Below are 26,034 nucleotides of genomic sequence, written 5' to 3'. Positions count from 1 at the left end.
CTACTGTTTCCTGGTTTCAGTGTCAGTTCCTCTATAGTTCAGTTTCTTCTGATTTATCTTATCTACCATGGCCAGGTTAATCTTTCTACCTACCTTCCCTAGAATATCCAGTGGCTCCCCATTGTCTAGGATAAAATCTAAACTTGTGGGTTTGGAATTCAGATCCCTCCTTAACCTGGCTTCAACTTTACCTTTCCAGCCATCTTCCCTACAATGAACTGGTCTATACCAAGGCTTTTTGAATATGCCTTTGACTTTTCTCACTCTGAGCATTTGTCTTACTGTTCTGTAAAGAATAACTGGGAATGTTTTCCTTTTTCTGAGTCCTAACCATTCATTCAGGCAACTATTTGTGTTTCCTTTTTTATTTTAAACCAAACATTCTTGCATATCCCAGTTTGGGATTTCTTTTCTTCTCCTTTTTTAAAATCACAAATCGCCAATAAGCACTTTGTTTTTTCTTGTCAACATCCTGTTCTGCAGCTTCGTTGGCTCTTTTTGCTCGGATGCCAAAGCGCCGAGCATTGGCCAAGGCCACGCGAAGACTAGCGAATGCCTCAAAGTTCTCCTCCTCCTCTGCCATGACGCCGGCCCTCTCCTCCTTGTAGACATCCTGTATGGGCATGACTGGTCCTGTCAGCGGGGTGGCTGACCTGAGTTCAGCATAGCTCTCTCCCTTGTTGGGCGCCCGAGGGCTTCCTGGGGAAGAGCATCACTCCTCAGCCGCTGCCCGTTGGCCTTCAGGGACTTGGTGGACTTGCTCCTCCTCCTCGGAGCTGATAGAATAGGCAGTTAGACAGGTATGAGCAGAGCAGGGACGATAGGCCAGGTATGGAATGTCATCAGGGCAGAAAGTCCTGAGTGACTGGCAATGGGCAAAAACTAGAGAAAACAACTATTACAGGATAGGACCTCACCCCCAGGGCGACCTTTCCTCCCCCCTAGCATGTCCTTAGTCATGTAGGTTAGAACCCCTTGGAGGAGGAACAAGGGGCTGGAGAATAGCCTCAGAGGACTCAGACAAGCCCTTGCACCACCACTCCCCACTCCTGTAAGCATGAAGCCCTCAGGACAATGAGGTTCTGGTCAGCATAAAATAATCTTAGGAATAAAGCCTTGGGTCTGCTGACCACAGAGACAGACTTTTGGTCAAACCAGAGATAACATCTAGGCCTCAGTTGTGTCTCAGGTCCAGGCCCAGAAAAGCAGCAAAAGCAGAGGAAGTGATGCTATGGCTGACATCAGGACCAGATGCAATGACTAATGACCCCCTGCCCCAGTGCTGACCTGACCAATCTGTAGAGACCATGACCCTGAAAGAACACACCTGGGAAGCTGATGAATATTCTATTGAGATCCTCTCCCGAGACCTCCCCTGAAATTCCCACCTTTAGAAAACAGATTAAAAATCCTTAAGGCAAGGGACCCAGCATGCTCTCGCCCTAGATCACACTTGCACCTTTCTACCCTCCTTTCCTGAGGTGCATATTCCTTTCTTGCTCCTAAGTTCCAAGGGCCCTCCTTTTGCCTCAGTAACTTGTTTCCTGAGTCCACGCCGCCCAGCTGGCTCATGTCTCTGCCTCTGTGACTTGCTTTCTAAAAGGGCTATATAAACCTCTTTCACTAGAGTTCTTGGCTCTGAATTCTTTCTTAGCTGAACTCAAGGACTGAGGTCTAACATCACCACCAACAGATCCACTGAGGTCCCGAGGGCTTGGGCCACCGTTTGGACACGGCCACGCTTAACTCCTCCAAGATGGGCCCAGATGCAGGGTGTGCGGCAATGTGGCACTTTGGTTTGCCAGGCCTTGTGCCTGCAGATCCTTCGTGCCAGCTGGTTAGACCATGTGACAGTGTGCCACTGCCAGTCCTTGAGGAAGTGGGGCTTCAAGATCAGGCCATTCCAGCTGGATGCCATGGCAGCTGCCTACAGGCCTTCTCGTAGGAGAACGTCCACTGGAAAAGTGCAGTTTGGGATTTTCCTTACACATGCTGTCTTCGGTTGGAGTCCCAGGTCACGTGGGGCTGTGACAAGATCAGTGCATTGCTTATCATAGGGGCTCGGTAAGCACAGATGAAAACAGTATTTACTGTACAGCTGTCTTAGAAAGGAGTGCTTCCTGTCCCAGCCACAAAATACTGCTCTACCAGAGAGAGGACCTCTTACCCTCCGAAAACAAACAGCCAATTCTTCCTGTCTTGTGATCAAAATGCATATGGGGTATTAGCTAATGATTTGTCATGCATTCGCCAGCCATGACTAATCCTGTTTTATGAATGAAATGGAAGCAGAGAGGTGACAATACTGGCCCGACTTTGCAGAGCTGAGCCACTGGTAGAAACAGCCCTTGGACCCATTTCCTTCTGCTATTAAACGAGGAATCAGAGGCCATCAGGAACTTCCGTAAATATTCTGGTGCCTTTTCTCATCCTCTTCTTTTCTCTGAAGGGCCAGATAGTAGATATTTTAAACTTTTCGGGCTATGATGGTTTCTTTGCAACTGCTCATCTCTCCCCCTATAGTGGGAAAGCAGTCAGGAGCATTCCATAAACTAATGGGTGTGGCTATGTTCCAATAAAACTTTATTTATAAAAACAGTCAGGCAGCAGGCTGGACTTGGCCTGCAGGTTGTAGTTTGCTGATCCTCTATGTTAGAAGGTTTCTTTCTCTCTGTTCCTGATGTTGGGTTGGAAAGTCATGTTAGCCATAGGAATTTTCAATTTGAGCAGACCCTGCTGTTGGATATAGGCTAATGTGTCAATTACATCCATGTCTGGGAAGAGTGGCTGGCTGTTCAGGATGAATGTGGGAGGTTGTGGATGTTTAAGCAATTGTGTATGGAATCCGCAGTAGACAGCAGTCGTCCCATGGATGTGGGCATTGGTCTCCAAGGAGGCTGCGGAGCACTCAGGAAGTAACTAACCAGCCTGGTGTCTCCTCCACCGTTGAGAGGCAGAGTTGCATCGTCACCCCCGCACAGCTAGAATGTTCCGTCGTGGCCAAAGTCTGCCTACAATCGGCGGGCTGTCCCATTTCTCACATCTGAATGTGACCTCCAGAAAAGTCAGAATTGTGACAAATGCGTAACATCGAGCTCCCTGGTCGTGTCCTTGTCCGCAGCACTGGGCGTTTCCATGGGCGCAGAGGGCTGGGAGTGATGCGGTTCCTCTGCGTGGAGGTGCATCCTAGGGACGTGTTACAAGAGAGGCCAATACCTGTCCCCCGGGGAACAGGTAGGTTTGAAAACCAAAATGTCTCTAAAAACAAAGTATGCATGTGTTTGACCCCCAACCCCCACTCCTGCCAGGAATGTCCACATTCTTTCAGGGCCGTTTCCTAGAAAGGGGCTGGAATCTGAGTGTCTTGTCATTAAGGTCGGGCAAGTTTATTCCAGTTCCCCTTTCCCAGAGCCAGAGCTGTTTGCCCTTTCAACAGAGACAGCTCAGGGCCGGGATCTGGATCAAGACCAGGAAAACTTTTCAGGGTCTTCAAGGAGTTGTGGAAACTATCAGGAAATCCTAATTAACTCCAGGAAGGAATTTCAGTGTTTTTGTTTGTTTGTTTGTTTGTTTTATTATAGTTTAAACTACTATATAAGGAAAGAAAGAAGGAAAGCTTTAATTGTTCTGCTTAGGAGAAACCAGAAATCAGTTTTAGGCAAAATTAATGTAAATAATGAGTACATAATTCTTTCAGTTGGCTCTCAACCCTTGTTCTATTATAAATCTCTTTAGATTTTACATAATGATAGTAAACACCCTGTGGTACTCTACATGTGCCAATTTATTTAATCATCCTAGCAGCCCTATGAAGTAAGTAGATTACACCCCCATTTTATAGGTGAGGACAGCAAGGCACCAGCAGGTCACATGACATGCCCATGTCCTCACAGCTTGACTAGGGCTGCGCACAGCCTGTGGGGTTAACAGTGCTGACGTCCAGCCTCTCATCTTGTCCATGGATGGTGTGGCAGTCAAACGTGTGAGTGTATTCTTTCTAATGCATTTATTGTTTTTTATAGCAGACCGATGGTCCCTCATTCATCTACTTACTTGGCAAAGATTTCTAACACTTCACCATCTGCTGGGCAGGACTCTGCTGTTTAGTTTGCTCAGAAGATAGGGGTATCCCAGTGGGTCTTGATGGCCAACAGCAGTGTTGGGTGAGATGCAGAACTCCCCGTGGGACATCATGTTCAGCTCAGAGGAGCAGACCTATTTCCCTGGGGTCCACCTGTTTGTTAACTAATCTCACAGGACACCGGGAGCAAATCAGAAAGCACATGCATTAATTTACAGTGAGGAATATGACTGCCTGGAAGTGGTTTGGTGAGCTTGGGAATGGGGGAGGGAAGGTTGGATGGTTTGAATGTTGAGTGCCATTGGAAAAGTCAACTGGTCATAGCCCCCTGTGTAACACACGTCATTGTTGCTGAAACCCCAACCTCAAGGCCAAGGTCAATGCTGCCAGTGCACTTGGAAGAGGTTTCACCTTTGTGGAATTTGTAGGAGCCTCCAGCATCCTGGCCCCTGCCTACTTCCACCCCCTACCCCGGCTTCAAGGGGAAGCTTTAGTTCTTTACAAATGTTAACGCGGTCTACAACTCAGTGGGAACTGGGCGGCCTCTCTCTGGAACTTTGCATATCTATACTTCCATCTGGATGGGAGGCCTTTTCTGCTCTGGCTGAGGGACGCCTAGGGCAGAGCGGAGGCTGCGGGCTCATTCAGAGCGTGGCGCACTGGTGATCACCTGGGACTGTCTTTTCACGGTAAAGTCAAAGGCCTTTGGTCCCACGGCTTCCCTAGGCTCCTCTTGGCTGGGCTGCTCACTGCTCCAAGAAGGTAAGTCACATATCACCTTGCAATTCATCGTTTACAACGTAAAATGAGTGGCACCAGAATAGAGCAGGTCTAGTCCCGTGTGCTGGGAGGACGGATGGAAGAGGGTTCAGGAGGGCCCCCGAGGAGGGGCCCACTTCATCAGACACAAAATTGAGTCCACAGAGTTCCCACACATGGAGCCTTCTGCCGTCAAGTGGACGATCCAGTTGTTACAGTTGTTCTGAACTGAAGGGAGGGATGGCTGAGCCTGGGGTGGGACTGGATTGCGGAGGGAAGAGACCTGTGTTCTCACACTGAATTCAAGGCTTCCTGTTCTGCTGTCAGACTGGTGCCCAGTCCTCTCTTCCCGAGCTCCTCCCTAAAGCGGCCAGTGTCCAGTCCTCACCGAGGCTTGGACATGTGGACCTAAAAGGTGAGCCTCGGCAGAGTCCCACCTGCCCACTGACGGGTGGAACCCTTAGCTCTGCAGGAATTGAGACAGGCCCCCAGCCCCAGCCCCAGCCCCGTGGGTGGGTTTGAGATGCCCCTTCTCCCAGCCCTTCCCGGAAGCTGATGCTGCCGCCGGAGACCAGGAAGGCACACTCAGAGAGCGGGTGGCTCTTCCTTTACTGCGGTGGGCAGGCCCAGAAGCGGGGCTGGTGAGGCAGGATGGGACCCTGGCTGGGAGCCCTTTGGATCAAGCTGCTGAGCGCAGGGCCAGCTCTGCCACTTGTTAGCTGGGTGACCTCTGGCAGGCTGTCTCGGAACACGTGAGGCCCAGACCCCGCACCTGTACAATGGGTGCTGTTGGCAGACAGTCCGCGAAGAGCGATGAGTCTGGCACACAGATGGTGGATGCTAGCTTTGTGTGGCCTGAAGCCGATTTAGTGTGGGGGAGGGAGTCTTTAAGAAAAGAAATTGCAAATAGAAAATGAAGTATAGCAGGAAGCATTTATTTGAAATGATGAAAGAAAACAGTGTGTCATTAAAAAGCTGGCATCCCCAGCATCACAAAATCCCCCCAAAATAACCTAATATTATTATTAATCAGCCGTTCCATGTATGTCTGCATTACTTTTTCCTACATTTTTTGGGCTGTGTACTCTTTGCTCATTTCTTCATGTGATTGTGGAATGCCATTTTCTCTCGAGAGAATAGCAAGGTAATGCACTAATAGTACGATTGGTTGGGGTTTGTTTTTTATTTTTGATAGTTTAGGGAAAAAATTTTTAGCTTCATAACTGGTTATTGATAATGTCATGTACATTTTTAACATTGTCAACTTTGGGGAAGCCTTTGTCCAGTTTCTTTCATACAAGGGTTCTGGGCATTTTAAGGTGTTTTTGTGTGTGTTCAGTGTCTAATCTTAAATATTGAAGGTGCTCATTCAACACATTTCTGGGGTCCTTCCCAGGGCCGTGGAAAGGGCCTGTGTGAGGGAGGGGGCTGAGGTTTACGCTTCAGTATTTCATGGCACGTTTTCCTGCGAATACTCAATAAACATTAACTGGGTCGTATTTTATTGTATGTATCGACACTCGTCTTTTTAATTTTATACTTTTAGAATTGCTAAAGAATGTATTCTCATCGACACTAGATATCATCTTAAATTAGTTAAATTTGTGCAAGTCGGTCATTCAATATCCTTTGTTAACTACTTTGGTCTAACCTAGCTCACATGGCTCTTTGGAAGCAGGAGAACATAAAGCAGATAAAACACAGCTCCGCTAAACAAACAACATTCAGTGGCGTGCATTTGAAGGTCTCGTTGGCTTTATTAAACGATTCATGAATCGGGCAGCACCCCATCGAGCAAACAGAAGGGAGCTCCCAGAAGTTGTACAAAGTGGAAGGTTTTTATAGGCAGAAAGTTACTAGCAAAAGAAAAGGAAGGATTGTTTCAGGCAAGGGCGCCTTTGGGAGAAGGCTGGGGTCTTATCAGGCAGATTGCCTCACCGGTGGTGATAAGCAAAGTCCAGGTTGGTTTAGTCACATTCCTGGGAGGGGCTGGATTCCCAGTCAGTCTTGGTGGGCTGTCCTGGGGGCAACATGCCTCCTCCTGTGGCCTGTTTCTTTATCAGGCAGCGCAGTCAGTAACGTGGCCATTATGACCCTCTTCACCCCCTATCACCACCCAGTCTGGGGCTGAGGCACCTGGGGACATGAAGCTGGGACATTGTTCCTCCAGTTGCTGGCCAAGCTCTGAGACCTAAGTGTGAGTCATGTTCTAAGCAGATCCATTAGCCATGAATTCTATACAGTTAAATCCCATTCATCAGTAATACTCGCTTAAATTTTTTTTTTTATTGATTTGAGAGAGAGAGGAAGGGAGAGAGAGAGAGATAGAAACATCAATGTGAGAGAGAAACATGGATCAGTTGCCTCCCACACGCACCCCAAATGGATCAAGTCCGCAACCTGGGTATGTGCCCTGACAGGGAATTGAACCTGCCACCTTTTGGTGTACAGGATGGTGCTCCAACCAACGGAGCCATACCAGCCAGGGCAAGAATACTCTGCTACTATGGCCACCTTGACACATTAAGCCACACTTTTAAAATGCACAATGATAATATTTAATTTCATATTTTTCACCCAAATCTTTTTATTCTTATCAAGTCCAGCCACTAAATTTGTCGAAACATGGTTTTCTCTGTTGTGTGCTGTTAAAGACTACTCTGGCAGACACCCCTGGGTAGGCAGTCAAGAAGTTGGATCTGCCAGTAACTCTACGTGGGCATCTGTTGGGATGCTTTGGGTTGCAAATGACAGAAAAGCCAATCCAGTGTCTAAACAACAGAGGAAATGTGTCGGCGGGTGCACGAAGTCCTAGCTGGACCAGCACCAGCCCAGGGCCTCTGGAGCTGGCCACGGGGTCAGTTCCACCCGCACCATAAGGCTGAGAAATGCTGAGGGGGCGGGGGCGTTGGGAAGGGAGAGGAGAAGAGTAGACACCGGAGAGGAAACTACCAACACACATTCTGATACGGGGTCCTAAGTCACTTCCCTGGGCCTCAACTGCCTCCTTAAATTAGGGCTTTGTCCGACACCATCAGTAAAGTCCTTCCTACGGGTAACCTTTAAGATTTTCTTTTTCTTTTTTCTTTTTTTTAAAATATATTTTATTGATTTTTTATAGAGAGGAAGGGAGAGGGATAGCGAGTTAGAAACATCGATGGGAGAGAAACATCGACCAGCTGCCTCCTGCACACCCCCCACTGGGGATGTGCCCACAACCAAGGTACATGCCCTTGAGCGGAATTGAACCCGGGACCCTTCAGTCCGCAGGTCGACACTCTATCCACTGAGCCAAACCAGTTAGGGGTTTCTTTTCCTTTTTAGAGTATTTGGTTTTTGTAGTGAAGAAACAAACCTTTGCTGGCTAGTGTTGTCAAACTAAGAATGGAATTAGTGAATAGATAGCTCTGTGGAGATCAAATGATGTCAGGGCAGTCAGCCTGCGTGCCTTTCTGCCTGCCCGTGAGTTGCAGATTTTGATCTAGAAAAATGAGCAATGGAGGATGTGAGGGAGGAGCCACGGACAGGCGAATAAAACCCGCTCTGACAGCGCATGTCGCCAGAAGGTCTGAGCTGGGCTTATTTTTCTTATCGTAACCATTAGTGGTTCTGCTATGCTGCTGGTGTCGCCGAGACACCGAGAGAGGTTTGATTTGGTGTCTCGGGGAGCTAGTGTGGGCAGAAGCCAGAGAGGGACTCAGAAAGGCAGCGGAATCCGATCCCTGTGGACAGCTGAGGGTTTCTCGGGAATGAAACCACAGACCTCAGCTTTCTGCTTCGTCCACTTTTTACGGAGCATTTGGCTAGTGCTTGAGATGAGGAAATCTTTCAAGGAAGCATCTGGGGGTGGGTCACGAGGGAACGGACTCCTTGGCCTTGGTACCCACATGGGTTTGGTTGTGCCATGGGCGTGAAGTTGACATGGGTGCTGGAGGTGACGGTGAGCTGGGGGAGCCTGTCTCCTCTCCATGTCCAGCACACGGGCTGTGGAAGACTCTGGAGCAGCCGTGGGGCACTCGGCTGCCTTTGTAGGGGAGTTTTCTCCTCCTGTCCACTATATTTGGGGTAAAAGTTAATCGGATCAGTAGTGCAGTCGGTATATTTTCACTGTGGCAAATTTTTGAACATATTTATCAAGTTGGCCAAGGTTGATCTGGGCGCTGACCTATCCTACCTAATAATAGACAAATGTGCAAATTGACCATACCTCTGACACACCCACAAGCCACGCACACCATCCAATCAGAGCAAGTATGCAAATTAACCCAAACCAAGATGGCTACAGCCACAGAGAGCAAGGTTTCCTAGGTAACAGAGGAAGCCAAGCTTTCCGCCTGCCCTTGCCAGGCCTAAGCCTCCACTCAAGCTACAAAGTTTCAATTATAGAAAGTAAACAAATTCAAACAAATGGCGGCAGGATGGAGCTTGAGAGAGCAGGCCAGGGTTGCCGCCGGCAACAGGGGAAGCAAAGCTTTCCGCATACCCTGGCCGGGCCCACCCGCTTAAGGCAACAAAGTTTCAATTATAACCCCAACAGAAATGGCTGCCGGCCTCGGAGGGAGCCCCAGGCTTGGCTCCGCTCCAGGCTACAAAGTTTCAATTGTAGAAGGAAAATAAATTCCAGATACCAGGGCCTCCACTTGGGTTGCCAGGGGGCGTGGCCGGCCTGCAAACCACCACAGGCCCCTCGCTCAGGCCGCCCCACACCCCAAGGGAACCCCCACCTGATCCGGGACACCCTTCAGGGCAAACCAGCTGGCCCCCACCCCTGTACCAGGCCTCTATCCTATCTAATAAAAGAGTAATATGCAGATTGATCATCACTGCAACACACAATATAGCTGCCCCCATGTGGTAAAGATCCTGCCCCCATGTGGACACAAGATGGCCAGCAGGGGAGGGCAGTTGGGAGGCACCCGGCCTGCAAGGGAGGGCAGTTGAGAAGGACCAGGCCTGCAAGGGAGGGCAGTTGAGACGGACCAGGCCTGCAAGGGAGGGCAGTTGGAGGTGATCAACCCTGCAGGAGAGGGCAGTTAGGGGTGACCAGGCCGGCAGAGGAGGGAAGTTGGGGGCAAACAGGCTGGCAGCAGAATGGTTAGGAGGTGATCAGGCTGGCAGGCAGAAGTGGTTAGGGGCAATCAGGAAGGCAGGCAGGCAAGCAGTTGGGAGCCAGCAGTCCTGGATTGTGAGAGGGATCCCATATTGGAGAGGGTACAGGCTGGGCTGAGGGACAACCCCCCTCCGTGCATGAATTTCATGCACCGGGCCTCTAGTTTCTCTATAATAAAGTTTTTGGAAAATAGTTCTAGTGTGGTGGTCAATGGTGTTTCCGAACTGGCAGACAACCAGCTAACTCCGTGGGCAAAGTGTGAAAGAAATACTAGTAGTTTGAAATGGTTTTCTAGTCCGATGTTTGTGCTTTGGAGGCATTAACTTGAAATGAAGCCATAGATCTTTGTCCCTGTGGCTATAAGATTGAGAAAGGTTTCTTTGTTGGGTTGGGGGGCGGGGGTAGTGGGGTGAGGATTGGAGACAGAGTAGATGGTTCCGTGGGCACCATCATAGCTGCCTGTTCCTCCAGAGGGTCTGTCCAGATGGGAGGAGGTGGGGACAGGCTTGGAGTTCAGGCCTGGCCTCTGGAGTTGCCAACGGTCATGAGTTCCCCTCGCCCCCCAAATCTTTGTGTTTTACAGTTCAGACAGGAGTAGAGTGCTGAAGTGTGACATTGCCCTGGGTATTTGGGTATTTTATAGATATGTTTGTTCTTTCAGTGAATGGTGTCCATTTCTGTGTGAGCATCTGGAGCTGAGCCTGTGGGAGTAGAGAGGGTGTCTACATTTATTGGCCCATTTGAAACATGCTTAGTAAAACCAAACATAGTCCTGGCTGGGTAGCTCAGTTGGTTAGAGCATTGTCCTGATACACCATGGTTGCAGGTTTATCCCCAGTCAGGGCACATGCAAGAATAAACTAATGAATGCATAAATAAGTGGAACAACAAATTTCTCCCTCTCTCTCTCTTTCTCTCAAATCAAGTAAAAAACAACACACAAATAAAACAAAAAAACTGACAAAGATGCCCAAGAGGTAGATTGTAAGCAGCAAGTTCCATCTACGATTTTTGAAATGAGTCTTGGGGAGCATCCTATATAATAAAAGCGTAATATGCTAAGTGTCCGACCCATCGGTCAACTGTTCAGTCGACCACTCGACCAGTCGCTATGACGCGCACTGACCACCAGGGGGCAGATGCTCCGACTGGTATGTTAGCTTGTTGCTGGGGTCTGGCCAACCAGGACAGGGCCAAAGGGCTGGACACGCTCTAGAGCCCTCCCATGGTCTCTTCCCGGCCGGCCGGCCCCCATTGGCCCGATCGGGACTGGGCGAGAGGGCCCCGATCGCCCGGATCACCGGCCAAGCCGAGGGACCCCACCTGTGCACAAATTCATGCACCGTGCCTCTAGTAAATAGATAGGAGAGTGTAGTAACTAAGAGGGTGGGCTCTGCAGGCTGAGAAGATGTGGGGTCTTAACTTTTCATTTCACCTCGGCGAACACCAATTGTCGACCACTGGCAATGACTTCATCTCCTTAAGCCTTAGTGTCCTCATCTGTAAAAGAGGATGACAGCACCTGTGTCCTGGAGGACAGCATGAATAATGCAGGGAAAGCCCTTGGCGTGGTGCCCGGCACGGAGGAAGCCTTGGAGAGCTTTCCTTGTGAATGCTTTGTGATTCTTCGGATTGAAGTAAATGGGGTACTCCGTGATCACTGTTTGGGCTGAACCTCTTCAGGCCGAACTGACATTACCTTTCATCATCTCCTCAAGAAAATGAGGAGAAGGATGGGATTAGGACCATCTCAAGACAAGCCAGGTGCCCCACCCATGAAGGGAGAGGCGGACTCGTCTGTCAGGCGCATTACCAGGAAGGACCCCCAGGTGGCTTGGTCTCAAAGCAGTGTTTTGTCCACACCCTCCACAGAGAGGGGACAGGGATCTGGTTCGTGGGAGTGCCGAGCAGCGGAGACTTACATGGGATGTCATTTTAGACTTGTCCCTTTCTTTGGTTGGTGTTGGTTTTTACATGTTGATGGATTACACACACACACACATCTCTGCAAGGACTCTTGCACAGAGGATCGAAAGAATGGCTACTTACTAGATACAGAAATGTGTATTAAAAAAACCATGCTAGCCCTCGCTGTTTTGGCTCAGTGGATAGAGCGTCAACCTGCAGAATGAAGGATCCTGGGTTCGATTCCGGTCAAGGGCACATGCCCAGGTTGCAGGCTCAATCTCCAGTAGGGGGCGTACAGGAGGCAGCCACTCAATGATTCTCTCTCATCATTGATATTTCTATCTCTCTCTCCCCCTGCCTTCCTCTCTCTGAAATCAATAAAAATATATTTAAAAAAACAACAACAGCACAAAGAACCATGCTAAACAGGTGAAGACCGACCAGATTGCTGTTGGTAGGTGGCAAAGCACTTTGCTATAAATATTGCAGGACTCCTCTTTCTCCGCTCAAAGGAAAAAGTGCTTTGCATTTCAGACAACAGAAAGGGCTGGACAAGTCTTTCCCTCGTGTGCGAGACACAGAGCAACGTGGAAGGTTTTCCTTAAATGGAGCCAGCGCTTGGCCCGGTCTCATTTTGAAGTTAAAGCCCTCCATGCTTTATTTCTCATATGTTAGGCACGATTCCCAGGCTCAAGACCATTCACCCCCCCAACTCCCCCTCTCTAACCCCCCCCCCCCCATCTCGAGGTGTGTACTGGGCACAACTCAGCCTGAGACCTTTCTGCTTTCACTTTTGGTTACTCAGAACCTCCATCTGGCGGTTTTTTGAATATGAGTGTTTTCTGCGGCTTTTCTGTGGCTCCTTTTCAAAGTATTCAAAGCAGTTTAAAAATACATCATGTTCAGCGATCTGACCAAGAGCGAATGTAAGTACTTATTCGGGGACTATTTTTAAGAAGAAGAAAAAAAACCTATCAGATTTTGAAAGTCTGAATTCTCACTCTATCTTAGAAACAGATAAAACAAAGGTTTGAAAAACAGGGGACTTGTTCCCCACAGTCCCAGTGCTTTTAGGAGTGGCAGGCGTAGCAAATAGCGCCGTGTACAGAAACAGAAGAGCTACGCTTCTTTATTTAATATTAAACAGGAAACTGCAAGTGTCGGCAGCAAATGGTGGTGGGTTTTCAACAAACCTGCTGCTGGGCTCGTCTGCCGACAAGCCCAACGGAGACATTTCTCATTTTATTCTGTTACGCTCGTGCGTGTTCACGAAAATCTTAATGAAAACGTGAGCATGGGAAGCAGGTCCTGCATTGCAAGGTTTGGAAGCAACACGTTTTCCACTGGAGCCGAAAGGAAATTTGGAAGCAAATTGAAAACCTCTCCGAGAGAGGAAAATGCCTTGCACTTTTGTTTCGCCTTTGTCCGGCGCCGCCACTCAGCCGACACGTGTGTCTGAATATTCTTTCCGAAGACCTGGGCTTCGTGTTAAGGTCAGCCTTCAATTTCTAGAGAATATAATTTGCTGCTATTTTTAGAGCATCATGATTGCTCGTAATAACTAATGGGAAAGGAAAAAAAAAACAAAAACCCTCCACAGAGAAATAAATGTGTAACAGCTGTGTCTGCTTAAACTTGATTAAAGGCAGTAAAAAAAAAGTAAACAGAAGAGTGAATGTGACAATAGACCGGGGAGAGACAAGGATCCCTCTCATTGTGAAAAGTTTTACAGACATAACTCGTTCCTCTTTGGAGGAGGCTGCCGTTGTCTGTGTTTAAAGTTTACTTTACTGTTTGTCTTGAGTGGGATCAGTGTTGTAGTGAATAATTTATAGCCAGCATGAATGAGCTCATTAGTCACCTTTTCAGACTTTAAATGAGTTTTGTGGTTGTCATTACTCGAGCCTTCTGTTCAGCCGCCGAGCAAAATGACAGTTTGGCAGTTGGCTGCCTTGTTGTGGGCAGCCTGCTCCGCTCCAGGTCTGCGTGGCTTTTGTATTTCATTGAAGTTCCCCCCCTCCCCTCTTCTCTGTCCCCCTGTGGGTCTAGGGATGCTCACATTGCACATGCCTTTTGCACCCCAGTTTAAATGAGAAGTTTTTCGGGGATTAAAAAAAAAATCTTTCAATTACGTCTGGACTGAGTGAGCTTTTTCAGCAACTACTGTGTATGATGCCCTTTGTTTGATATTCAACTTATTCAAAAGCAGCGAGCTGCGGAGCGTGGCTGAGCGCCTGAGCCAGGCTCTCACGTGGCGGCAGGCATTTCAGACAAGGGGATGGCATTGGGGCTTGGTGGGAGAAGTCTGTGTCAGAGTGGAACATCCATGTAATGTGAGTGTGTGTGGATGAAGAAATGTACTCCAGCCAATCTGCCCGGCTAGATTTCCTGGCCAAAGAAAACCTACAAAGGGGTCGACAAGATGACTTTTCAGGACCCTAGGCGACTCAGGGGTCCAGATCATTGTGGCCATTCTTGCTTTCCCACCTCTAGGTCTTCCCAGTCCAAATCAATCAGAGGCAACAAAACGTTGCAGCTGCCTGCTCACCAGGCCCTTGGAGACTTGCCTGGGAGGCTGGTAGGTGGGAAGACGAGCCTGGGCATGACACTAGCAGGTGGCATATCTTTGGAACTGATGTCATGAGGTTCATCCTTCCCTTTTAACGGGGCCTGGGCAGCCTCCGAGAGCTCTCACGTCCGCCCTCCAGGACGCAGGCATGCCCACCTTGGCCCGCGGGCAGCCTCTGCTGGCACTCCTGGTGCATGGCTGCTTGCCGGGGGCGTCTCAGCCAACCGCCTGGACCCCCTGTTCGGAGGGCTCTTTGACGTTTGCTGTGAGCAACAGGCACTAGTGGCTGCCTGCTGTCCCCAACGTGGGCAGCACCCCCTTCCGGGATCCATATTGTTAGACAGCTGGCCTAGCACTGTGTGAGGCATGTAGAAAAGATGCTCAATATTCCTCTGTGGAAAACATGCCAACTTAAAAAGGACGCCTGGTTGTTTGGGGGCCAAAACGTTGAAGCCAGTCAGAGTCACATGTCTGGGTACAGAGAAACGAGGTGGTGGCTTGCACCCACAGAAAGACAGCAATCCACTCGGCTACTTCCTTTCCAGCCCCCACACTCTGAGATGGGGGTGGGGGGTGGGGGTGGGGGTGGCTCAAGGCACTCATGCCTGCACCTGAGCCACGGCATCACATTTAGGCACAAGAGATGCTGGTTTTGGGAGGAGTGCGGTTTCAAGACAAAGTGCTGGTGAACGTCACTACCCAACAGAGGAGAAAAGACCTTCCGGTTTGGCTGTTGTCAGAAGCTGAACAAGTGGCTAATGTCCCCGAAAGAACTTGGTACGGCAGGGAAATAGGTGGGTGATATTTTAATCTAGAGAGGTCATCAAATTGTGAGCTTTCACCTTCTTTTAAAGAGACAGACTTAGAAGAACTGATTGTTTTCTTTCCCATCCCTCTGACAAAGAATGAGCAGGGAAGTCATTCCTTGGCCTGGTTAAGACTCTGGCCGCTGAGACCCATGAGACCGTGGTACTTGGTGTACTCACTGAAGGGAAGACAACAATAAAAGCCCTTAAAAACTCCGGAGGAGGGAAAGGTTGATGCTGCTGCTTTTCTTCTTCATCCCTCTCCCAATCTGTACCGTTACTAGAGACCTGATTAGGAGAGGGATGAAAAGAAACATTTTATTTTCCCATTAAGTGATCCATATATTTTTTCTTTCAGTTGTGCACTGAGTTATAACTCAGAGTGTGTCTTTACACACTGGGCTTAAAGACTCACGGCTTTTGTTTTAATATTGCACTTCTTCAATGATCCATATTTTTTAAAATTGATTTTTAGAGAGAGGGAGGAGAGAGAGAGAGAAACATCAATGTGATAAGGAAACATGCATAGGCTGCCTCCTACAAGCCCCGTGCTAGGGATTGAGCTCACAGTCTGGGCATATGCCCTGACCAGGAATTGAACTGGCAACCTTTTGATGTACAGGACGATGCCCAATCGACTGAGCCACACCAGCCAGGGCAAAATCCATATTTTTTATTACTAATGTGTCATATGCCATGAGCAAAAGAGGAATATAAGACAGGGTCCTTGCCTCTCGAGGCATTTAGAGTCTGTTTGACACTCAGTATCTGGATGATTTATTTTTTATTAGAAAGATACACTATACCATATTGATTATGACATAAAGCTGAATTTTGTGTTTTGTTTTTGCAAGTAGTACCCTTTCATTCAGTTTAAAAGTCCTCCTTTCCTTACTCCTCCTTTATTTCCTGGTCAGTTTTTCTTCCCTGGAGCTCCACTGCTCCTGTCCCTCCTGTCCTTGAGCCCCAGGAAGTTCTCTGAGAGGCCAGATGCTCTGGATTGACCTGAACTTCCCTTGGTTACTGCCTGGAATGCGCTCCAAACCAGACAGTGTGCATTCAAATCCCAGCCCCATCACTTACTGTGTGCCCGTGGGCAGGTGGCTAAATCCCTCAGGTTCCTCACTTAAAACATGGACATAATACTTACATCACACGGTTAACACAAGGCTGAAACGAATGAAGCCTTAGACTACTGACAGGCACTGAACAAGTGCTCTTTAAGTGTCGTTAAATACTGTTGATCTCATTCGTCACAGATCCCGTGTGCAAATTTGCGAACTTGCTGAAATTTATTTCAACCCCCAAATCAATGCTCACGGTGCTTTCATGGTCACGTGGACATGTGTAGAGTGCCAAAAATTTGAGTTGCCCAATTCATACACATTCCCGGTTGAAATTGAGCAAAGCGATGACCTGGCTTCTTGTTCCAGCTCTCACACTGTACATAGGTGTCCTTTTTTCATTTAATTTATCTTGATTGTTAAAAGTATTACAAATATTCCCCTTCCCCCCCATGACCCCTTCCCTCCACCCTGCTCTCCCCCCACCCCCACACACACACTTAGGAACAGGTGTCCTTTCTGTGGCCTGTTCAGTCCATGCTTTGTGCTTTTTGTTGGTGGTGTTACTGTTTACAATGGTCCTGGTCGTAGCGCTAAAGTGTTGTTCAGAGTTCTAAGCATGCCCAGGTGGACTGCCTTGTGGGGAAAATACATGTGTTAGGTGAGCTTTGTTCGGGTGTGAGTTACAGTGCTGCTGGCTGCAAGTTCAGAGTTAAAGCCTCCAGGTTTTATGTTAAATAAGGTGTCTTTAAATGGAAACAGAGAAAATACAGTTGTGTATTGATCAGTTCACAGAAATGTTGTGACCACAGCTCGGTGAACCTAACCCTGTATTTCCTCTAGGAGCCATGGCTCAGTCCTTGCTAATTCATTGTTTCCAGAGGCCCTAGAACACAGCGGATAACGAGACTTGGCTGTAGATGAATGGAGTCCAAGAGCTCAGAGTGGGAGCCTCTTCCGGGGTAAGCTCCTGATAGCAGGGAGTATCCCCGGGAAGGCAGGAGGAGCAGAAATAGTTCTGGCCAGCCCTAGCTGGTTTGGCTCAATGGATAGAGCGTCAGCCTGTGGACCAAAGGGTCCCAGGTTCGATTCCGGTCAAGGGCACTTACCTTGGTTGCAGGCTCTTCCCTGGCCCCAGGCCCAGGGCCTGTGCAGGAGACAACCAATCGACTCTCTGTCTTTTCCTCTCTCTTCCACTCTCCCTAAAAATCAATGGAAAAATAGCCTCATGAGGATTAACAAAAAAAAAAAAAAAAGAAAAGAAAAGAAATCATTCTGGCCATGTGGAGTGCCTCAGCTGGGCACAGACTTTCCTGTCAGATTTGAAAAAAAAGGTAAGATGGAACCATACTTGGTCTCTTATAAGCATACGTTGTTACAGAAGAGCAATCTGCACGTAGAGAGTAAATGTCCCCCTCCCCTCCCCCCCAATTCTTAATTCAGGAGTATCTCCTCTCACCCTTGTACCTATAGACAAGTTTGTAGAGAACTTGACTCAGAACATATGAATTGGAAGCCTTCCTGCAACCAGACAGCAGACCCCACGCGCAGGGTATAGTATTGGTCACACTTAGCAATTCCCGTGTGCTCAGCGCACCAGTCTTTTCAGAAAGGGGTCATTTTGTCCCTTCAGATGGAAAAGATCACGGAATGCTTCAATTTGGTGAAAAGGCTTTGATAACATATTTATTTCCCCCCAGACTCTTACTTTGTGAAATGTTTGCAAATTGTGTCACACGCACCGTCTAGGAGAATGTGAAAGTGATTCAGAAAAGGGAAGGCTCCACTTAAAACGGCTGGAAAATGCGACAGAAGGGGACACAGGGACGCTAGGGCACGGTGGCCGTCTAATAATAGGCCTCCAGCCTCTTATTTCTGCAATTTCCAGTTTTCACCATTTTAAACAATGTCCCAGCAAACAGCCTCCTAAATACATTGTTGTGCCTTTCAGTGCATTCAGTCAGCACGTGTTGAGTGCCAGGCTCCGGGGTAAGCGCTGTGTGCATTGCTGAATAGAACAGGCGTGTGCCCTGCTTTTGTGGAGCTTGCTGCCCCATGGGGGTAGGCAGTCTGGTGGGGAAGTTAGCTGGAATAAATTCCTAGAAGTTGGAAGGGTAGGGTCAGTGGCTGTGCTCATTTACGCTTTGATTCATTTTGTCAGAGGACCCTGTGGAAGAGTTGTACCAAGTCCCAGCGCTCCCGACAACCCACACCAACGTTTGGTTCTTCTTTTTAAGTCTGTGCCAATCTGATAGATGAAATGAGCGATCATAATTGCAATTTGCATCTTTTTGTTTTTACTTAAATTGAGCATCTTTTCATGGGTGTCTTGCCATTTTTGTTTCTCCTTTTGTGGATTTGCCCTTCTATCGTTAGGGTGATCATTTTTTCCCCCTCGGTTGAGCTGTAAAGGTTATAAATTTAATATATTCACCCTTTTCATAGGTATGGCAACTGTTTCCTCACTTCTGGTTAACCTGGCTTAGGACTGCTGGTACTACAGACACATTTTAAATTGTTGTGCAGCCAAATATGTCAATAATTTTTCCTTTGATTTACTTACTTAACAAAAATAGTGCTAAGTGCCAGGACATTGTGGTATGTTTTTTACCAATATTATTTAAACTTCATCACAACCCTATGAAATGGGTATGGCTCTTATTCTCCCTCCCCTGTCCCTTTTTAAGATGAAGAAACTAGTTAGAGAGAAAGAAGTTAAGTACCTTGACTAATGTTACCCAGCTAGTACGTGGCAGAGAATATGAACCTCGTCCAGGTTCTGATGCTAGCCACTATGTTACGCCATCTCAGGCCATGGCATTAGGCTCCATGTGTATGTTTGTAGTTGCTTCATAAATGCCGAGTCTCCCCAATCCTTCAGGACAAGTGCCACGTCTTTTATTTCTCCGGGTTCCTTCCCAGTCCCCTCCACACAGCAACTGGGCAGGGAGTACCTAGATACTTTATAAATACTTGTTGATTGAATGAATTGACTTAATCTGGATTCTGGATCATCAGCTCGTCCCTGTGTTTACGCTCAAAGAGGAGCTGACAGGTTCTATATTTCCCTTTTGCCTCCGGCAGGCGACTTGATAAGCGCAGGTTTGGCTGGGCACCTGAGCTCATGCACTTCACTCCACTGGTTCAGCTGTACTTTCCCTTCCCACACACCCCTCCTTCCCTCTTCAAATAAACTTCCTGGCTCTATTCCCTGCTGGAGAAATCGAGTAAGCCTTTTCCCAGGCGCCGCCCTTCAGGACCTGTCACGCAAACACCAAGAATGCACGAGAGGAAAACCCCGAGAGAGGAGGACCAGAAACTCCAAGTGGTGCTTGGCCGAGCCTTGGCACTCCCCACGAGGCGGAGGGGCTTCCAGCTGTGGTGCTGGGTCTCTCCTGCACGAAGGGAAGAAAGTCAGGAGCTTTTTTAATCCTTACAAAGTGCATTCTCATGTTATCTCAGAGACTCTGAGTCAACCCACGATGAAGGACTTATCTTTGACCATCATTGCTCCCTTTCTTCTCATGTTCAGTCATTGGGCAGATCCTCTTGGTGCTTCCTTTGAATGTTCTTGTGCATTCATTCTTTCCAGTCTCCCTGGCTAGTCTCTAATTCGGTGGGTCTCAGAGTATGGTCCCTGGACCAGCAGAGGCAGCCATCACCTGGGAGCTTGTCAGGGATGTGAATTCTCAGGCCCCAGCCCAGACCTACTGAATCAGAAACTCTGGGGGTGGGGACCAGCGAGCTGTGTTTTAATTGCCCTACAGGTAATTCTGATGCACACTCAAGTTTGAGAATCCCTGCTCTCGAATGCACCCTCCTTTTTTGATTAAAACATTATAAATATAATGGGTGCTCATGGTAGAAAAGTTGGACACAAGACAAGGATGAACGAAGCAGGCAAACATTTTACCCCAGAACTCTACCACTTAGAGTTTTAGCATTATTTTCTAATTTTAAAAAAAATACGTTAAAAATAAATAATCTTTATTCCCTTTTGTATGGGTTCTGCAGTGCTTTCTGAGTGGTTCTGCCTGTTTTGGGTCTTCGTTTCCTCCTTTCCTCTCCAAAATTCGTCCTGGGCGCATGGTCCCTTCCACTTTCTTCCCCATCCCCCTCCTCCAAATTGACATAGACTTGACATAGGATACTATGTGTAAGTTTAAGGTGCATAGCCTATTGATTTAGTATATTTATATTGCAGTATGATTGCCATCATAGCTTAGCTATCTCCTTTATCATGACACATAATTTTTTCTAGTGTTTGGAACAATTAAGAGCTAGTCATTGAGCAAGTTTACTGTTTATCATAGTTTTGCTGTCTATAATCACTGTACTGTGTATTAGGTCTCCAGGACTTATTTATTTACCAATTGCAGGCCATTCTTTCTTTCAAGCATTTCTGATAATACAACTGCTTGGACTAAAAAATGTTCATTGGTTCCTCTTGTCCTCTGAATTAGTGCATATAAACTGCTTACCTTAGCAGCTCAAGGAGTTTTGCTACAGTATATTTCCACTCTTACCCACTAATACGCATGCTCCATCAGGAAACTATCTCTGGCACCTAACACAGTTCCATGTGCTTGGTAGGCACTCAGTAAATATTTGTTCAGTGAACAAATGCATCTTCTAATACAATCAAGTCATATTTGGTAAATCTGTGCCATTCATTTCTCCTCCCTGGAACAGCAGTTTGTGCTATGTGGTGCTTTCTCAGAATGCACATGCCTGGGACCCATCCTAGGAGATTCTGACCTTTTGGGGCGGGGCCCTGGATGTCCCTAGTAGAGAACCTCAGGTCTGTAATACCCCTCCCCCAATTCCACGGGTCAAACAACCACCTACCTGTATTAGATATCCTCTTTCCAAAGTTATCTCCCTCCCCTCCCTAGTCCTGCTGTACCAGATGGTTCCACCATGCCCGCTGCCTCAGCTGTTTGGAGGGGGTGGGCAGAAGGGAGGAGTCACCTAACTCAGGCTAAGCCAATCAGATGATTTCTCTGAGAATTTGAGCTTTGGTGGAAGCCTGAGGTAGCCTGAAGGTGGTGGGTGCTCAAGTCAGAAGGTCCTCAGGACTTGGTGAGCGAGCAGAGGAAGCCAGCCTGCAGGGAGGAGTGTGAGCAGCTGGTGAAAGAGAGCGATGGAGACAAAAATTACCTGATGATGACTTCTGAGTTCTGTACAGCCCAGCTGTGCTGCTTGCCCTGGGCTGACCCAAGTCTCCTCTTACGGACCCGTCTTGGCCAGGAGAACCACTTCCCAGGCCTGCCTCAGATTCCTCCTCATATTTGAAAGTCCCTCAGGCCTTCCCACCAGCAGCAAGTGCTCTCACTGCTCATCTAGCCAGTTGTTACTGCCTGGAGCAGGATCACCGGGCTTTACACGGAACCATTCCGTAAATAATCATATTGGCCACGTAATCAGCGATGGGGGAGGGGCTTTAATGTTCCAGGGCAGAGAAGCATGTTGGAGAAGGAGGCACAAAACATGAGAGGGAGAGGAATTCCTCTCCAGGCTGGAATCTGGGTGCTCACTCTTCATCCCATGCCCACATGGGGCTGCAAAGTGGTCCCATCCCGTCCTCAGTCAGGAAATAAGTGTTGCCCACAGTGAGGTCTGGGGCCACACTGATAATTCTGCTGCCAAATGGTGTTTTTAAACAGTTCCACCTGTTTCTTGAGGTTTCTAAGGATCTAAGGCACAAAGGTACTTTTTGAAAGTTCAAGAGGGGAATTAAGGAGGTGGTTCTTAAATGAATTTGGCCCCTGCACCCTTTTGTCAGGGAGCATGTCCCCGAGCCAGGATTCTATGGAATTATAAGGTAAAAAAGCCACACTACGCCTGCTTTTGGCTTTCAGTAAAGGGCTGGATCCCCCATTTCAGACAGACAGGCCGACAGGCAGGCAGACATGTGTACTCTGCCCTCCAAAGCAGGCCTGGCTGGTCCACACGTCAGGCCACATTTGTAATAGCAGAGAGAGAACTTAAGAAATATGCTTGAGAATGCTAGAAACAAACCAAAACCAAAAAACAAACACCACCCAGAAGAGGAAGGCGAGCTAATAAAAGGCAGCTTACCTCAACACTCCACCCACTGCTTATGGCTTCTCCTGGCCCAAGGCTTGCTCCTTTTTTAAGGTTTTGTTCACCTGGGATGGCTGGTTCAGTCACTGGAGGCTAACAGCTTGCACGGAAAGAATGACACGTGCAATAACCTTCAGATCACATCCTCTGGGTTTGAACTCTGAGAAAGAAGGAACGTGCTGGGGTGGAAATAACATGCCACCTCTACTTAATGTAAAGAGATTTCTAGCTATGATGTGAGTGTGGTTGGGGGCTGGGGGGCCTCATAGCTCACTATTCCAGTCCTGGCTGGTAAGGTGTGAGGACAAAGGTCTCTCCCCGGGGCTCCTTTGATGGGAGATTCAGCCCTCCACTGATATGCTGATGAGGGGTGGGACCTGCTCTAGGCTGAGCTCCTGTCCTGGCTTTGTTACCAGTTCTGACTTCAGAGATGATCTAGTTTGTTTCTCTGACCTCATACCTTTGCTTCTTTGGCTCAGGGTAGGTCACATCCAGGGCTCAGTAATGAAGGGGGTGGGGCTGGGTGAACTCCGGCTGCCCTTAGGCCTCCACCTCTGAATCATCTTGTGGTTGAGATTTGCCATGGTACTCGTAAGTAAGGAGGCCTGTGGTGAGAGTCCTAGCTGAAGACTTTGCCACCCACCATCTTAAGGGGAATGACTCTTAGATTGATTGGGGGTTCCTTCTTTTTTGAAATAAGAAAACAATAAAAACCTTCCGACGCCCGGTGGGTCTTGTCTCCCCCTTTGGCTAGGTTATAAAGTACTGCAAGCTGGAGAGGTTTCTGAGGGAGCTCACTCAGGCCTTATGGGTGGTGCTGCAGTTTTCAGATAGCTCCTGCGGGTTCAGGTCGGGGTGGCAGGAGTGACCTGGACTTCTCTTCTGTGTTGCAACCTGCTGATTTGGCTACGTGGGAGAGTTGTGCAAACATATTTTTATTTATGTCACCACCAGGGTGTCCTGTAGGACTCGCCTCTCCAAGGCTGCTACTAGGTGTGACTTTAGCAGCGGGTGGCCATGCTTTAGGGAGGAACCTAAAGACTTGCAGTGGTTGCTGAGCTATTTGCTGGGTGCCCCGTGACTTGTCCGGCTCTTGAGAGCTCAAAATATGAAGGAGAGGAAGCTTTGCGCTAGAGGTTTAGAAGTGGGTCGGGCGTGGAGCACAACCCACTGGAGAGGCTCTACTGGCGTGGCCTTTAGGATGGGGCTCTTGCGCTGTAATCCGTAATGGCCACCCTCCCTCCCTTGGCAGAAAGGCGTCTGCACTCGCCCCGGGGAGCCGGCCACCTGGGCCTGAGACTGCGGTGCTTTTGTGCCTTTTCTCCTGGGGCACGAGGTGGGCGGTGGGGGAGCCCTGGGGAAGGCCCTGGGAGTCCCGCCAGGACGCCTTAGTTGGGGAGAAGTGGAATCTCTTATCCCCCTTGCAAGCCTCGCCCGCATCGTAATTCTTTTTATTTTTACTTTCGAGCCATGTAAGGTATGCGGATGGGGTAGTAGCGTTCCGGAGACACGTAGCCAGCGGCGCAAAGCCGGCCCGCCCGCGTGGCCTGAGCCCGGGGTAGAGACAGGCCGTGCGCCTCTGGCCGCACCAGCCACGCCGCCCACGGTCGGGGCTACCCCGGGTCGTGGAACCCCGAGCCGGTCACCCACGCTCCGCGGTGCCGCGGGAGACGAATCCATGCGGCCCAGCCCGGCCTAGTTCCCGGCTGCGACCTGGGAGCGCCTAGCCGAGGGGCCGATCGTGGTGCGGGGGGACCGGGCAGGGCTGGTCCCGGCGGGTCCGCACCCTGCGCCCCAAGCCGCCCGCGGCCCGGCCCACGTTTTCCCTCTCTCCCGCTCCCTCCGCCCCCTTTGCTCCGTCCCTCCCCTTCGCTCCCCTCCCTCCCCGCGCTTCCCCTCCTCCTGCCTGGTCATGTGTCTCCTTTTTTTGTTTGCAGTGGAAACAATTTCTCGCCGCTCGACGCGCCCCGGCCCGACGCGCCGCGGCGGAGGCGAGCGGGAGGCGGGACGGGGCGGGGAGAGCGGCGGGGCCGGCGGGAGGACGCGCTGCGCGCCGGCTGGACGCCGCAGGTCCCATGCCGCGCCGCGACCCCCGCGCCCCTGCCGCCCGCACCCGCGGCCGCCCCCCGCCGCCCGCTGCCCCGGGCTCGCCGCGCCGCGCCCGCGCGTCCTTAGCCGGGCCACCAAGCGATGCCCGCTGGGCGCCCGCGAAAGTTTGTCGGCTCCCGCTAAAGGGCAGCGGCGCCCCCGCGCCCCCGCGCCCCGCTCCGGCCAGGTGAGTTAGCTCCGCGCTCGGGCCGGCGCCGAAGCGGGATTGGGTGACTCGGGGCGGAGGCGCTTGTTCAAGGCGGTCCTGGAGGCGCCCGCGCCGCTCTCGGCCGGCGAGGGACTCCGCAGTTCCTGGGGGAGAGCGCGGGGCGGGAGCCAGGGCGGGTGGGGAGACCGGAGCCCCCGAGCGGGGAAGTTGCCGGGTCCGAAGAGTTTCCTGCCCCGACGTGTGGGCTCTTTCCCGCTGCCTCGGTTTCCAAAAAGACGCCTAAAAGGAACAGAGTTGGTATTGTCCGCGGAGGACAGACAGGATCCCCGCCGTTCCGGGCGGGGGGAGAGGGTACTGATCCAGAGGACACCCCAAGATGAGAAACAGGCTCCTAACAAAGATACCCTCCCCCACAAACTGTGCAGGCTTGGCACTGGCAGTGAGCGTCTCCCGAGACTCCCCGAGGCCCGACCCCTCCTCACCCCGGCCCTCTTTGAAACCCTCCTTGGGTCCTGGAGAAGTTGGGGGACGGCGGGCTTTTATTGATGTGTTTTTAAGGTTCGCAGCGGTGCAGCCAATAAAAGGTTTATGACATCTGACCAGCAGTGAAGGTATGCGAGCTCCCAATTGCCCTGTATGCAGGGAGAAGAGCAGTTTCCCCGTTGCTTGGCAACGCCGCTGATTGACGCAGGACGCAGCCAATCGCCGCTCCCGCAGATCCCCTTGAAATGTTTTTGACAAGTACAGTAGATGCGAGTGGAGCGCGTGCGTGTGCGCGCGTGCGCGCCGGAGAAAGGGGAGGGGGGTTTGGTTATCCCCCTCCCAACTCGCGACTGCCCTGTTAGGCTTGGGGAGGATTTCTCAACTTTTTAAAGTTCACTTCGAACATCTGTTCAGAGCTGGGCCAGTAATGGCTTTGTCAGTTATTTGGAGACATTCTGAGAGCGGGCAAGAAACTACTTTCCTGCTTCATTTTCCTCCATTGAAAAGCAAAAAAGATAACGAAACACAAGTCATAAAAAAAACAGAGGGTGTGTGTGTGGGAGGGGGGGCGGGAATGCAACCAATAGCAAACTGAGAAGTTGTAAGGAGGTCACTAGTGAATAACTATTTGAGTATATGATGGAGCAACCTTTTTGGCAGCAGATTCAAGATGTTTGTCTAACTGCAGATTCATATGATCCTGGATTTCCCCCCCTCCCTCCTAAAATTGGGGGAAAAGATTTGGCGAATTATGTAGTTTGAGTGTAATAATGGAAAACTCAGCTGTGGTTTCTGGGAACTTTTTAAAAATGGAACTGGAGTGATCAGCAGCTCTTGATACTGTTGCTTTAGAACACGGGTTTATAGGGATGCCTTAACAGTTGGAGGGCATGGACAGGGGACAGACAAA

The 26,034-nt window shown here is 49.5% G+C and overlaps 1 protein-coding gene across 6 annotated transcripts in view; it reads left to right on the top strand.

Moving 5' to 3' along the window:
- Positions 1-26,034, top strand: part of FOXN3 (forkhead box N3) — a 362,669-nt gene that overhangs the window by 128,725 nt on the left and 207,910 nt on the right. For 3 of the 6 annotated variants that reach the window (XM_079769196.1, XM_079769195.1, XM_079769191.1), the window contains exon 1: positions 24,441-24,659. The exons of 2 other annotated variants lie outside the window; for them this stretch is intronic. The gene's annotated coding sequence lies outside the window, so the exon portion shown is untranslated. Of the gene's footprint in view, positions 1-4,693; positions 4,844-24,440; positions 24,660-26,034 lie in introns of those variants that run through there. One more of the 6 variants, XM_079769194.1, reaches the window with a different exon arrangement.

The sequence above is a fragment of the Cnephaeus nilssonii genome (genome assembly GCF_951640355.1).
Source record: "Cnephaeus nilssonii genome assembly, chromosome: 4".
In the NCBI taxonomy this organism is placed as follows: Eukaryota; Metazoa; Chordata; class Mammalia; order Chiroptera; family Vespertilionidae; genus Cnephaeus; species Cnephaeus nilssonii.
The sequence above is the reverse complement of the archived record's forward strand: the minus strand, read 5'-3'. Positions and strand labels throughout refer to the sequence as shown.